Here is a 10,955-nt window from a genome sequence, read left to right on the forward strand (position 1 = left end):
TCTCCCACTTTTTTTTTTTTTTTTTTTTTTTTTCAGGGAGAATTTAGAAACCAAATAAAAAAAATTGTTTTTTTTCGGGGAGAATTTAGAAACCAAATAAAAAAAAAAATAGGCTTTCTATGGCCCACTATTTGAGAGAGAGTTGGCACACCCAGGAGTCAAGACTGGCACACAAGCAGAAAGGCCAATATTAATCTCCCACTGATTTTTTTTTATTTTTTCAGGGAGAATTTAGAAACCAAATAAAAAAAAAAAAGGCTTTCTATGGCCCACTATTTGAGAGACAGAGATGGCACACCCAGGAGTCAGGAATGGCACACAAGCAGAAAGGCCAATATTAATCTCCCACTGATTTTTTTTTTATTTTTACGGGGAGACTTTAGAAACCAAATAAAAAAAAATGATTTTTTCAGGGAGAATTTAGAAACCAAATTAAAAAAAATGATTTTTTCAGGGAGAATTTAGAAACCAGATAAAAAAAATGATTTTTTCAGGGAGAATTTAGAAACCAAATAAAAAAAATAGGCTGTTAAGGACTGGCGGAACGCACCAAGTATAGATGGTAAGAAACTAGGTGCGTTCGCAGCCCGAGGTCCACCGTGCAGGTAAAAGACGCTGCAGCTAGCAAGACGGACAATATGGCGGTACACTAAAGGATACACGCGTGGGTTAAACCTCACCCAGCGTGAAGAAAGCGATCCTGTTAATTCACAGGACCGCAGTACCGCACTAGTGCGCGAGCAAGTGGTCAGCGGACTTAACCCCAGAAGGGATTGGAGCCCGATTAGACCCTTGCTGGCGTAACACCGCAACTGGGTGTGTAGAGAACCTTAAGAAATATAAGTGCACAAGAGTGCGAGCGATGCCGCACTAACGGACGCCACTAACCACCCAGACTCGGGTATGGAAAGCGCAAGGCAGGCGCACGGCGCCGTACTGGCAGGCACAGCTACAGGACGCTGAGATGTGTGTTTAGTGCTGTAGGCTAAGTCGGGCGCTAGGTAGCAGCCATACACCTTCCGCGAACAGACATTCAATAGGGTAGGGGTTTCCAAGGACGACTTGCACTCACAACATACACACATTAGCAATTGTTTGACAATACTAGCGCATGGCCGTGCGGTCATGCGCAGTTTATATAGCAGCAGCACAGGAAGTGGCCACAGCACTTTTGCCCTTCTAGGACCTGCCAAGAGGACCAATGGAATGTGCTGCAGAGCCTGAGCACATGACCCTCGATCTCCAACGGGAGACCTTACGCTGGGCATGCTCAGTACATGCAGACAAGGACTTAGTCCCAGAGAAGTCCGCTCGCTGCTGACCAGCACTGACTTTAATGGCAGAGACTGGAGAAGCAGCACTAACTCTCAGAACAGAGTGAGAATGAGCAAGACGCTGGGACCGACGTCCTTGCTGAGCAGGCTCCACTGCGGCTGGACAAGAATGGGAGACCGCAGCGGAAGTGGCTCGAGATTCCCCCTGTGCAGAAGCGGGAACTCGACCCCTAACATTACCCCCCCTCCTAGGGCCCCCCCCTCCTTGGGCCTCGCTACGTTCGAAGGCAGCAATGAGCTGCGGAGCCCGAATGTGCTCCACAGGCTCCCAGGTTCTATCCTCTGGACCATGACCCTTCCAATCCACCAAATAAAATTTTTTGCCACGTACCACCTTGCTTCCCACAATAGCATTCACCTCAAACTCATCCGTGGATGAACCCGATGTCCCAGCAGATAACTCAGAAAACCGAGACAAACGAACGGGCTTTAAGAGGGAAACGTGAAAGGTATCGGTGATACCAAGGCGTGGAGGAATGGCCAAACGGTAAACCACAGGGTTGACCTGTTCCAGAACTTTAAACGGGCCAATGTAGCGAGGAGCAAACTTAGCGGACTCAACTCGCAGCCTGATGTTACGGGCGGAGAGCCACACTAAGTCGCCGGGAGCAAAGACCGGAGCGGGACGCCGGTGTGTATCAGCCGAAACCCTCATTCTCTCCTTGGAGGCCCGAATGGCATCCTGTGTGCGGTCCCAGATGTCCCGTGCCTCCACCGCCCAGTCTGCCACCCTAGAATCGGTGGATGACACGGGCATGGGCACAGGAACACGCGGATGCTGGCCGTAATTAAGGAGAAAAGGAGTTTGGCCAGTGGAATCGGCTACGGCGTTGTTCAAGGCAAATTCCGCCCAAGGTAGCAAAGATGCCCAGTCATCCTGCCTAGCGGAGACGAAATGTCGCAAATATGTCACCAGAGTCTGGTTGGTTCTCTCCACCAACCCATTCGTCTCGGGATGATATGCAGAGGAGAGGTTTAACTCTATGCTGAGCAAACGGCAGAGCTCTCTCCAAAACCGAGACGAGAACTGGGGACCCCGATCGCTGACAATCTTATCAGGCATACCATGCAATCGGAAAACATGCTTCATGAACAAGACCGCCAAGGCCCGTGCTGAGGGTAACTGAGGAAGCGGTACCAAATGTACCATCTTAGAGAAATGGTCGGTGACAACCCAAATAATGGAGCAGCCACGCGACTTGGGTAAGCCCACCACAAAGTCCATTCCGACCATCTCCCAGGGCCTGTCTGCCACCGGTAGAGGGTAAAGCAACCCAGCAGGCCGTTGCCGAGGAGACCGATTCTGGGCGCAGGAAACGCACGCCTGAATATAGTCCTTGACATCTCGGACCATATGCGGCCACCAATATGTTCTCGCCAAAAGCTCTGATGTCCTCTTGGTCCCAAAATGCCCACCCACTCTGGAGGAGTGAGCCCAAGAGAGAACCTCCGGTCGCAAGTTTGCTGGCACGAAAGTCTTGCCCGGGGGCACAGACTCCAGCGAAACCGGAGCTACAGTTCTCACGTTCTCAGGCGGGACAATAAGCCGAGGCTCCTCCTCCTCCTCCTCAGATGACACTACGGAGTGGGAGAGAGCGTCGGCACGAACGTTCTTCTCCCCGGAGAGAAAATGGAGGGTAAAATGGAACTGGGAGAAAAACAGGGACCATCTAGCCTGGCGAGAATTTAGCCGCTGGGCCGTCTGTATATACACCAAGTTCTTGTGGTCAGTGAAGACTTGGAAGGGAAAGCGAGCTCCCTCCAAGAGGTGTCTCCACTCTGAAAAAGCCAACTTCATGGCTAGCAACTCCCTGTCCCCGATGGAATAATTCCTCTCTGCTGGTGTGAAAGTTTTGGAGAAGAAGAAGCAAGGATGCTTCCGACCTTGAGCATCCTTTTGGAAAAGGACTGCTCCAGCACCAACGGATGAGGCATCCACCTCCAAGATGAATGGTTTGTCTACATCGGGGCGATGTAGGATGGGAGCGCTAGCGAAGTGTGACTTAATCGAGAGAAAGGCCTTGGAGACCTCCTCTGACCACAACTTGGGATTTGCTCCCTTCTTGGTGAGGGCGACCAAGGGAGCTACCAAAGTTGAGAAGTGTGGAATGAACTGGCGATAGTAATTAATGAACCCCATAAAGCGCTGCACCGCTTTAAGAGAATGGGGTTCCTGCCAGTCCATTACTGCCTGTAGCTTGGCAGGATCCATAGCCAAACCCTGGGCAGAAATGATATAACCAAGGAAAGGCAAGGACTCCTGCTCAAACACACACTTCTCCAACTTAGCGTAGAGGGAGTTTGCCCGTAAGAGGTCGAAGACTTTGCGAACATCTCTCCGATGGGAGTCTATATCTGGAGAGTAGATGAGAATGTCATCCAGATAGACTACGACCGAGGTGGTGAGCATATCCCGAAAGATGTCGTTCACAAAGTCTTGGAAAACGGCTGGGGCATTACAGAGCCCAAAGGGCATCACTAGATATTCATAGTGCCCATCCCTGGTGTTAAAAGCCGTCTTCCATTCATCCCCCTCACGGATGCGAATCAGGTTGTAAGCACCCCGCAGATCTAACTTTGTAAATACCTTTGCTCCCCGTAGCCTATCAAAGAGCTCAGATATCAGGGGTAATGGGTACTTGTTCTTAACGGTAATGGCGTTAAGACCCCTGTAGTCTATGCATGGACGTAAGTCTCCAGTCTTCTTCTGTACGAAGAAGAACCCAGCCCCTGCCGGTGACACTGACTTCCTAATGAATCCTCTTGCCAGATTCTCCTGAATATACTGGGACATTGCCTCCGTCTCCGGGAGAGATAACGGGTAGACTCGACCCCGGGGAGGCTCAGCACCAGGCAAGAGGTCAATAGGACAGTCATAGGGGCGGTGAGGCGGAAGAGTCTCCGCAGCTCTTTTGGAGAACACGTCTGCATGGGACCAATAGTGCTTGGGGAGAGAGGAAAGATCTGCAGGTACCTGTGTAGTAGCAACCTGAACGCACTCCCTCTGACATCTACCCTCACAGGATTTACTCCATCCCAAAATTCTCCCAGAGGACCACTCAATATGAGGAGAATGGTAGCGAAGCCATGGCATCCCCAACAGGACCTCATCAATTCCCTCAGGAATGACTAATAGGGAGATTATCTCCTGATGTGATGGAGACACAGATAGCGTGAAAGGAATGGTTTGGTGGGTAATCTGTGAAGGTAGTGTTGACCCATTTACCACTCGAACGGTCACAGGCTGGGCGAGCATCACCAAGGGTATTGCGTGACGCTGGGCAAAGGCGGAGGACATAAAGTTACCCTCTGCCCCAGAATCCAAGCAAAGCTCGACCGTAAGAATGGATGGGCCTATGGTAATTGTCCCCTTGAAGGACAACTTTGAGGCAAACGTCGCCGTGTCTAGCGTACCTCCTCCAACTGCCACTAGACGCTGACGTTTCCCCGACCGCTGAGGACTCTTGGAGGCAAGACGTCCTGACTGCTGGCAAACATGACGGACCTTATGTGCACGAGCGGACTGAGACTTAGATCCCGCTCGTGTCACCTCCAAGGTCTCATGTGATTCAGATGCCTGGACTGGGGATTCCAAAGGTTTGGCGAAGGTAGGAGCCAGCCTAAACCTCTGCCTACACTGGGCTCGTTCCAACCTCCGCTCGTTAAAACGGAGGTCTATACGAGTAGAAATAGATATTAACTCCTCCAGTGTGGCAGGAATCTCCCTAGTGGCCAGAGCGTCCTTAACATGGTCAGCCAGGCCCCTCCAGAATATGGGGATAAGGGCTTTATCCGACCACTCCAGCTCGGAAGCTAAAGTACGGAATCGGACGGAAAAATGGCTGACCAAGGACTCACCCTGAGTTAATGCCAGTAGTTGGAGCGCTGTATCATGGGTGAGTTGAGGTCCTAGAAAGACCTTTTTCAGCGTGCCCAGAAACAACGGAGCACTCTGCACCACATGATCATCACGCTCCCACAGCGGCGTAGCCCACTCCAACGCCCTGTCCGACAACAGCGAGACAATAAATCCCACCTTAGCCCGCTCTGTAGGAAAACGTGCAGCCAGGAGCTCGAGGTGGATAGAGCACTGACTCACGATTCCCCTACAAGTTTTGCAATCTCCAGAAAATTTTTCTGGCAACGGGAGGCGGGATAGTGTCGGAACAGGGGTGGCAGTGGACAAGGTTGCTGCCGCCACGCCAGCAGCCTTTACAGCAACTGCGGTAACATCCACAGCTGAGGTTGAGTTCTCGAGAACCTTCAACCTACCCTCCAACTGCTGGATATACCGCAAAGATTGCTGAATGTCCGCCATACTAGCCAGACCTTGGTGCTAGTATTATGTTAAGGACTGGCGGAACGCACCAAGTATAGATGGTAAGAAACTAGGTGCGTTCGCAGCCCGAGGTCCACCGTGCAGGTAAAAGACCCTGCAGCTAGCAAGACGGACAATATGGCGGTACACTAAAGGATACACGCGTGGGTTAAACCTCACCCAGCGTGAAGAAAGCGATCCTGTTAATTCACAGGACCGCAGTACCGCACTAGTGCGCGAGCAAGTGGTCAGCGGACTTAACCCCAGAAGGGATTGGAGCCCGATTAGACCCTTGCTGGCGTAACACCGCAACTGGGTGTGTAGAGAACCTTAAGAAATATAAGTGCACAAGAGTGCGAGCGATGCCGCACTAACGGACGCCACTAACCACCCAGACTCGGGTATGGAAAGCGCAAGGCAGGCGCACGGCGCCATACTGGCAGGCACAGCTACAGGACGCTGAGATGTGTGTTTAGTGCTGTAGGCTAAGTCGGGCGCTAGGTAGCAGCCATACACCTTCCGCGAACAGACATTCAATAGGGTAGGGGTTTCCAAGGACGACTTGCACTCACAACATACACACATTAGCAATTGTTTGACAATACTAGCGCATGGCCGTGCGGTCATGCGCAGTTTATATAGCAGCAGCACAGGAAGTGGCCACAGCACTTTTGCCCTTCTAGGACCTGCCAAGAGGACCAATGGAATGTGCTGCAGAGCCTGAGCACATGACCCTCGATCTCCAACGGGAGACCTTACGCTGGGCATGCTCAGTACATGCAGACAAGGACTTAGTCCCAGAGAAGTCCGCCCGCTGCTGACCAGCACTGACTTTAATGGCAGAGACTGGAGAAGCAGCACTAACTCTCAGAACAGAGTGAGAATGAGCAAGACGCTGGGACCGACGTCCTTGCTGAGCAGGCTCCACTGCGGCTGGACAAGAATGGGAGACCGCAGCGGAAGTGGCTCGAGATTCCCCCTGTGCAGAAGCGGGAACTCGACCCCTAACATAGGCTTTCTATGGCACACTATTTGAGAGAGAGAGAGATGGCACACCCAGGAGTCAAGACTGGCAGAAAGGCCAATATTATTCTCCCACTGATTTTTTTTATTTTTTCAGGGAGAATTTAGAAACCAAATAAAAAATAAATAAATAGGCTTTCTATGGCCCACTATTTGAGAGACAGAGATGGCACACCCAGGAGTCAAGACTGGCACACAAGCAGAAAGGCCAATATTAATCTCCCACTGATTTTTTTTTATTTTTTCAGGGAGAATTTAGAAACCAAATAAAAAAAAAATAGGCTTTCTATGGCCCACTATTTGAGAGACAGAGATGGCACACCCAGGAGTCAGGAATGGTACACAAGCAGAAAGGCCAATATTAATCTCCCACTGATTTTTTTTATTTTTACAGGGAGACTTTAGAAACCAAATAAAAAAAATGATTTTTTCAGGGAGAATTTAGAAACCAAATAAAAAAAATGATATTTTCAGGGAGAATTTAGAACCCAAATAAAAAAAAAATAGGCTTTCTATGGCACACTATTTGAGAGAGAGAGATGGCACACTTAGGAGTCAAGACTGGCACACAAGCAGAAAGGCCAATATTAATCTCCCACTGATTTTTTTTATTTTTTCAGGGAGAATTTAGAAACCAAATAAAAAATAAATAAATAGGCTGTCTATGGCCCACTATTTGAGAGACAGAGATGGCACACCCAGGAGTCAAGACTGGCACAGAAGCAGAAAGGCCAATATTAATCTCCCACTGATTTTTTTTTATTTTTACAGGGAGACTTTAGAAACCAAATTTAAAAAAAAATGATTTTTTCAGGGAGAATTTAGAAACCAAATAAAAAAAAGGTTTTTTCAGGGAGAATTTAGAAACAAACAAAAAAAAATAAGCTTTCTATGGCACACTATTTGAGAGAGAGAGATGGCACACCCAGGAGTCAAGACTGGCACACAAGAAGAAAGGCCAATATTAATCTCCCACTGATTTTTTTTTATTTTTTCTGGGAGAATTTAGAAACCAAATAAAAAAAAAAAAGGCTTTCTATAGCCCACTATTTGAGAGACAGAGATGGCACACCCAGGAGTCAAGACTGGCACACAAGCAGAAAGGCCAATATTAATCTCCCACTGATTTTTTTTTATTTTTACAGGGAGACTTTAGAAACCAAATAAAAAAAAATATTTTTTCAGGGAGAATTTAGAAACCAAATTAAAAAAAATGATTTTTTCAGGGAGAATTTAGAAACCAAATAAAAAAAAATAGGCTTTCTATGGCCCACTATTTGAGAGAGAGAGATGGCACACCCAGGAGTCAGGAATGGCACACAAGCAGAAAGGCCAATATTAATCTCCCAACTGATTTTTTTTATTTTTTCAGGGAGAATTTAGAAACCAAATAAAAAAAAATTGGCTTTCTATGGCCCACTATTTGAGATAGAGATGGCACACCCAGGAGTCAGGAGTGGCACACAAGCAGAAAGGCCAATATTAATCTCCCACTGATTTTTTTTTATTTTTTCAGGGAGAATTTAGAAACCAAATAAAAAAAAAATTGGCTTTCTATGGCCCACTATTTGAGAGAGAGAGATGGCAAACCCAGGAGTCAGGAGTGGCACACAAGCAGAAAGGCCAATATTAATCTCCCACTGATTTTTTTTTATTTTTTCAGGGAGAATTTAGAAACCAAATAAAAAAAATAAATAAATAGGCTTTCTATGGCCCACTATTTGAGAGAGAGATGGCACACTCAGGACTGGCAGACAAGCCCAAAGGCCAATATTAATCTCCCACTGTTTTTTTTTTTATCAGGGAGAATTTATAAACCCCACAAAAAAAACAGAAAAATAATAAGGCTTTCTATGGCCCACTATGTGAGAGAGATGGCACACACAGGGATGGCACTCCAGCAGAAATGCCAATCTTAATCTCCCACAACTTATTTTTTTAGGGAGAATTAAAAAAAAAAAACAGGGACTGTCCTACAATTACTATCTCCCTGCAGTAATCTCAGCCAGGTATGGCAGGCAGCAATAAGGAGTGGACTGATGCACAAATTAAATAAAAAGTGTGGACAAACAAACAAGATAGCTGTGCAGAAAGGAAGGAACTACAGGATTTGTGCTTTGAAAAAAGCAGTTGGTTTGCACAGCGGCGTACACACAGCAATGCAGCTATCAGGGAGCCTTCTAGAGCAGCCCAATGAGCTACAGCGCTGAGGAAAAAAAAATGTAGTTTCCACTGTCCCTGCAAACAAAAGGTGGTGTTGGACAGTGGAAATCGCTACAGCACAAGCGGTTTGGTGGTTAATGGACCCTGCCTAACGTTATCCCTGCTTCTGACGAAGCGGCAGCAACCTCTCCCTAGGCTCAGATCAGCAGCAGTAAGATGGCGGTCGGCGGGAACGCCTCTTTATAGCCCCTGTGACGCCGCAGACAGCAAGCCAATCACTGCAATGCCCTTCTCTAAGATGGTGGGGACCAGGACCTATGTCATCACGCTGCCCACACTCTGCGTCCACCTTCATTGGCTGAGAAATGGCGCTTTTCGCGTCATTGAAACGTGACTTTGGCGCGAAAGTCGCGTATTGCATGGCCGACCCCACACAGGGGTCGGGTCGGGTTTCATGAAACCCGACTTTGCCAAAAGTTGGCGACTTTTGAAAATGAACGATCCGTTTCGCTCAACCCTAGTGACAACCCCTAGAAATGTGTTTCATGATAAAGTGCTAACGGTGCATATCATAATAGAGTTTTAAGGGCCGGGAAGGTTACTTACTACATACTGTATCATATATCCCACAACAGGGTCAAGGTCACGTATAGCGCACTAGATGTCAGTCCCAGTTCCATAAACCTTACCCATAATGCAGACTCCCAGAGGTCACCACCGAAGCCCCTGTTACAGTCTGACTATGAAATGGAACATTTTCCTGCATGGCAGGCAGCTTGAGCCTGTTCCAGGTGTCACTCTCTTGTGGTGACTCTGGGCTCTCATATGCTGCTAGCCTCAGGGTGTCAGCTGGGGCCAGGAGACCTGCAATCTCCTGCCCTCCGGTTTTAGTTGCTGGGCCTGCAGTTCCCACACAACCTCGGACTCCGGTGTCTGGTCTTTGGCGCTCAGTCCTGGGGTGAGCTCAGTCGCAGCTCCAATCCCCCAGATTCTCCTCACTTGCCTCTTCCTCCTTCACTGTCTGCTCCCCAGACTCTTCCGGCAGGGCGATCACATGTCGCCGCTCATTGTTATTCACCTCTCTCCAGACTATGGGAGTGGAGAGAGGTGAATATTCATTACCTTAATGAGCAGGCACCTGTAATAGCCCGGCAGCTGCTGGAAGCCGGCAGTTTCTGCTGACACTGTGCGCATGCTATAAGAGGAATGAATATTCACTGCCAGTGCAGTGAATATTAATTTCTCTTTAGCAGTGAGCACAGGCTTTAGCTGCAGCCGCTGGCTTCTGCCTCCTTTGACCCGCTGCTCTGCCTGCTCCCCCTCCCCCACTATAAACTGGGACAATGACTTGTGTATAAGCCAAAGGGGGGCATTTTCAGCACACAAAAAATGTGCTGAAAATCTCTGGTTATACACGAGTATATATGGTACTCATATACGATAACCAATGTAATCTATATATATAATTGTCTAAGGGTTTTTCCGTCTGTCTGTCTGTCTTTCTGTCTGTCTTTCTGTCTGTCTGTCTGTCCTGGAAATCCCGCGTCTCTGATTGGTCGAGGCCGCCAGGCCTCGACCAATCAGCAACGGGCACAGCGACGATGATGTCATAAAGGACGTAGACATCCCGCGTCTCTGATTGGTCGAGGCCGCCAGGCCTCGACCAATCAGCAACGGGCACAGCGACGATGCTGATTGGTCGAGGCCGCCAGGCCTCGACCAATCAGCAACGGGCACTTCGACGATGATGTCATAAAGGACGTAGACATCTCACGTTTCTGATTCAGCGACGGGCACAGTATCGACGTAGATGTCATAATGGTTGCCATGGCGACGATGATGTCATAAAGGTTGCCTCGACCAATCAGCGACGGGCACAGTCTGCCGCGAATTCTGGAATCATCATTGTCCATATACTACGGGGACATGCATATTCTAGAATACCCGATGCGTTAGAATCGGGCCACAATCTAGTCTATATATATAATTGTCTAAGGGTTTTTCCGTCTGTCTGTCTGTCTGTCTGTCTTTCTGTCTGTCTGTCCTGGAAATCCCGCGTCTCTGATTGGTCGAGGCCGCCAGGCCTCGACCAATCAGCGACAGGCACAGTATCGACG

The sequence above is a fragment of the Ranitomeya imitator genome, chromosome 1 (assembly GCF_032444005.1).
Source record: "Ranitomeya imitator isolate aRanImi1 chromosome 1, aRanImi1.pri, whole genome shotgun sequence".
In the NCBI taxonomy this organism is placed as follows: Eukaryota; Metazoa; Chordata; class Amphibia; order Anura; family Dendrobatidae; genus Ranitomeya; species Ranitomeya imitator.